General features: G+C 31.6%; 1 non-coding gene across 1 annotated transcript; it reads right to left on the reverse strand.

Annotated features, from left to right (window-relative positions):
• Positions 1-1,525: 1,525 nt before the first annotated feature.
• LOC132028967 (U6 spliceosomal RNA) lies at positions 1,526-1,632 on the reverse strand. The gene has a single exon (XR_009407617.1). It is a non-coding gene; the product is annotated as a U6 spliceosomal RNA (small nuclear RNA).
• Positions 1,633-5,420: the final 3,788 nt, after the last annotated feature.

Consider the following 5,420-nt stretch of genomic DNA (forward strand, 5'->3'; position numbering starts at 1 on the left):
GGCCCATTTGCTCTGCACCCTCACCCACACTGGGTATTACTAGCATTTTTTATTTTAACCATTCTAATAGGTGTGGAATAGATCTCATTATGTTTTTAATTTGTTTTTCCCTAATAGCTCGGAGTATTATTGAACTTGTTTCATATGCTAATTGCTTTCTGTATATCCTATTTGATGAAGTATCTCAAGCCCCTGATTCTAATTGGGTCATTTGTTTTCTTACTTGTGACATTTGAGAGTTCCTTATATAATCTGGATAAAAAAAAATCTTTTTCAAAACGTTATCTGCAAATGTTTCCTTCCAATTTGCAGCTTCGTTTTTTTCAGCCTCTTAATATCTATTTTCTCTTACTTTTTTAATGGCATTTTTGGCATGCATTTTATTTCTATTAAGTAAAAATTGTCGATCTTTTCTTTTATGTATCTACATTTTTACTTGTAGTTAGAAAGCATTTCCACACAGACTAACAAGGGCTTCACCTACGTTTTCTTCTAAGGCTTGTATGGTATGTTTTCAAATTTAGAGCCTTGACCTCTGATGTTTATCCTTGTATAATGGTATGAGATTTGGATCTAATTTTATCCTTTGTCAATGGCTAGTCAATTATCCCAATAATGTTATTTAAAAAAGACTTTGCTTCCCAAAAGATATGAGATGCTATCCTTATCTCACACTAAACTTTCATATTTTTTAGTGTAATTCTGGACATCTATTTCCCTGGTTAGCATGTCAATTCATGCATCAAAACCATGCTGTTTTAATTACAAGGGGACTGTATTTTAATCCCTTTTAGGTTTATTCTTTTCCAAAGATTTTTTTAAATTGATTTTGTGTCCATCTTTGCATGTATATTTTTCCCTGTATATTTCAGTGTCAATTTGTTTATTCAACTAGAAGGTTTTTGGTACTCCAGTTATTAGTGAGTTTCTATGTTTTCCTGCATTGTTTTTTAAGTTTTATTTTATAAAGATTGCTACTGAATTATTGGTTCACTATTATTTATACTTTTTATATTTCCATTATAAATATTGGCTTATACCCAAACATCGTGTCCTTAATTTCACATTTAATAATTTTAGCTTTGTATCCACTTCGATATCAACGTAACTACTCTTGGTTTATTATGGCTACTATTTGCTTGATACACATTTGTGCATTTTTTTCATTTTTACCTTTTCGGAAAAAAAAATTTAAGTGTGGATGTTATAAGCTATATTGTCATTTCTTGCTTTGTGAAGCAAATTAAAAATGTTTTTAATAGATGAATTAATCTATCCATATTTATTGGTGTGACATATTGGTTTCAGTTATTACATTAGTCTGATATAGCTATTATATGCACTTCATTACATTTGATAATTACTTATATAACAGGTTTCTTTGCTTTTTTATTCACTAAATTTGTTTTGATGCTTAGGTGAGTCTGAACTTTTGTTCTATTGGTTACCTTTGAATGACAACAGGTCTCTATTTTCTTTTTTAATCTTTTACTAGATTTTTTGTTGACTTATAATGGTATACTTTTTTTATAAGGAACACTTCATGGATTTGCATGTCATCCTTTTACATAGACCATGCTAATCTTCCCTCTATCATTTCAATTTTAGCACATGTGCTGCTGAAGTAAGCACTATAATGGTATGCTTGAATGGTATATCTAATGCTAGTACCAATATCAGTAAACATATGTTAATTTTCCTTCCCCTACTTCCATTCCCCTATTTCACTTCTTTGTTGCAGGATACTATCAGACACAAATGACATTCATCACATAACGTATTTTATTCCACCCTCATCCATACATTCCTTTTAGTCTTCATTCAACCTAGAATTAAGTATATAAAATGTCTACTGTCACTCCTTTTGTTGTAATTGCCCCTATTGTCCTTTGGCTGGATGAAATTCATCTTCTAATCAATTCCTCAGAGAGGGATCATGGGCACATAACTCTTTGAGCTCTTGCATATTTTTTTGAGCTCTTGCATATTTAATCATTTCATGTAATCTTGATAGAAATAATTTTGCTGTTTATGAAATTCTTTGTTCACAATTACATTTGAGTACTCTGAAAATGTTGTTCTTCTTGATCTCCATAAATACATGTGATGGAGCACATCCAGCACCTGAGTGGAATGTGCCATTTATTTTTTCACTTACAGGAAAGTTGAATTAAGGATATCCTCTTGTATTTCTCCAAACAGCATGGGTATTTATAGTTTTATTTTTCTTTCTTTCTTTTTTTTGGAGGTGTGCGAAGGACATGTTGTAAGATTTATAATCATACCACCACCATTACCTCAGTCACATATTACCATTATAATAAAAAATATGTAAATGATATTATTTTGCTACCAAATATGGAGATAAATATAAAATTCCCAGGTCATTGTCAAATTAGCAGAGTATTTTGTATTTTGGCATGCCAGAGATAGTGACACCACTGTTTGTTTCTTTATGCTTATGCAGCAATAAGGGCAATGCATCCCATGTAGATGAGCTTAATAAATGCTTATTAACTGAATAAATCCCAGCTGTGGCTGCATAATTATTCAAAGGCATAATACTAGGGTTTATTCACATAAAACAATCCAGAACACCAGAAATGATGTTTGGAACATCTTCTTTTTCTTGACTTCATAATTTTAGATGTATGCCCCAAACCTAACAGTCACTGAGTAAAGGGAATCATAAAAGTCCAACGGCTGATTTTGTTCTCAGTTTGTGCTATATACACATAAAGTTCTTTATTACAGACTTTCAATAACCAATAAACTATTTGGAGGCAGCCTCCCTCAAGGTGGACTATTCCAAATCTCAAATATATGCAAGTAATGAAGGACCAGTCAGGCTTTAAAGTAAAGTAATAACTTCATCATTTTGCTTTTCAAAGCCTTGCTACTTGGTTAAGAATGATGTTCAGATGAACCACATCAACATCACTTAAGAATTTAGCAAAATCACAAAATTTCAAGTCACTTCCCAAACCTAAATTTGAATCTCCATTTTACTAAAACCTCAGGTAATTTATATGCTCAATAAAGTTTGAGAAGCACTGCGTTATATGCTGGGGGAAAAAAAAAAGCAAATTAAAGATAAAGGGGTGCCTCAGTAGCCCAGTCAGTTGGGCATCCAACTTTTGGTTTTGGCTCAGGTCAAGATCTCAAGGTCCTAGGATAGAATTCCATGTCAGGATCCACGCTCAGCAGGGACTCTCCTAGAGATTCTCTCCCTTTGTCCCTTCCCCCACTTGCACTCTCTCTTTTCCTCTAAAAATAAAGAAATCTGTAAAAAAATATAAAGGAGGAAGAAATCAAGGCTGTTTACAACAGAGTTGAATCAAGTCATAGTATATTTAACCAACATCAAGTGAAAGGATGAAAGGGTTAAAGTAGAGCCCATTTAGACACTAACTGCAGACTCAAATGTCAAAGCAGCTAAGAGAAGAACAAGTTTTTGATATCTAGATATCTAGATATCTTTTTCCTAGCATCTATAATTAAACATTTGCTTGAGATTCTTAGGATCTATAGAAGACGTAAGATTTTCATTCTGCACCTACAAATAGCAACCTATAGGAACTTGAAAAAAAATTGGTCCCTGAGCATCAATATTCTTCAGCATCAATGTGTGGTATACAATGGTTGACTATTATTAGTTTGACAATAATGTGAATTTTGTCCTTTACAAAAAAAAAAAAAATCTACAAACTCGTATCATATTAGAAAAGATGAAGTTCTTCCTTTTTTCCCTTATTCCTTCTTTCAATGTCTAGGAAAGAAGTCTCAAGGGCAGTGAACATCTCATTTATTTTTTAATCTTTAGAATCAAGTATAATAATGGCTCATGGAGATTTCTCAAATGATGTTGGGTAATCAAATTGACATCAATCACTAATGTTAGAGAATTCAGGCATTTCTTAGTCAGTAGGTATCTGGTGGCCTCTTGTGATGATAACTTTTTTCCCAAGTGTTAATTCAATTCTGTATGTTTACTAAAAGTTTACAACAAGCTAAGATATGAAAGATACTGTTCTAGCTTAAGACTATAAACATAAAGGGCATCTGTGTGGCTCACTGGGTTAAAGCCTCTGCCTTTGGCTCAGGTCATGATCCCAGGGTCCTGGGATGGAGCCCTGCATCCAGGGAGCCTGATTCTTCCTCTTTCTCTGCCTACTTGTGATCTCTGTCAAATAAATAGATAAAATATTTAAAAAAAAAAGACTATTAACACACAACCCAGGATATTAATTTTTGTTTTCTTTAGGGAATATTTCATTTTGTACAAATGTACAACAAATGTCTGCAATGGAAAATATTTACAAAAGATATGAATTTACTGTTATGTTACTTGCTTATATTTAGCCATAACTGCAAATACTGTTCCATAACTAAGTAATTTGCTAAAATTTAACTATGGTAAAAAATAAACATTAGTAAATAAAATCACTATATAAATATTTCAGATGCTGATTATTGACTTCCCTATAAATATTTGTTAGTACTGATTGTTTCTAAAATCTGGAGTAGATGTATGTAGAATATCATCTTTGGACCTATAGTCATACTTGAAGTGTTATATTGATATATGACTAAGAAGCAAAGTATTTTAACTTACATGTGCATGCCTCTGTATTTATATTTCAGGATGATCTATAAAATGCCTAATTTTATTCAAGTATTGATACAGATACTAACACATTAAAATTTAATATAATCAGCTGTAAGGTAATCAAATGAAATAACTTAGAATCATAATTATCCTGTTGTGGTTGTAGGTTTGAGGTCCATCTGCTTCTTAATATCCTAAAAATGGGTAAAAATATGAAAGCACCTTTACTTGACATTAAAAATATCAGATTTCATTTTCAAAATAAAAAAAGGACACTCAGAATAAACAGTAAATCTGTTAGCTTTACTACTGGAAAAAAAAAAGGTAAAGTACTAAAATAAACTTTTTCTCCAAGTTTATAATTCATACCAGTATGTCTAGTAGTAGCACTGAATTTTGATGGCCTCAAATAGATATAACTAGAAATTCTAATTAGCAAAAAAGAAGAAAATTTGGATGCTTCATTAATAATTAGAATGTACTCTTACAATATAACCAGAATCAGAGTTCAAAAATAATTTATATTTTAATTAACTTCTTAAATATTTGCATGCAAGTCCAGCACAACTTGATCTTCAAAGACATACTGCATCAGTATTCTCTAAATATTACTGTGGAGAGGTTTAATAAGTTTATGGTTATTATAAGGCTGGAAGTTATAGTTAATTACTTTTTCTCTCTTGCAACCTATTAATAGTCTTCATGAAAATAAATTAGTCATTTTCCATATGCATGCATTATCACCAAGCCCAGCGATTTACTGATTACAAGGACAGAACTGAAAGGATAAGAACTGAATCTCACATTAGAG

This window comes from Mustela nigripes, chromosome 12 (genome assembly GCF_022355385.1).
Source record: "Mustela nigripes isolate SB6536 chromosome 12, MUSNIG.SB6536, whole genome shotgun sequence".
Classification (NCBI taxonomy): Eukaryota; Metazoa; Chordata; class Mammalia; order Carnivora; family Mustelidae; genus Mustela; species Mustela nigripes.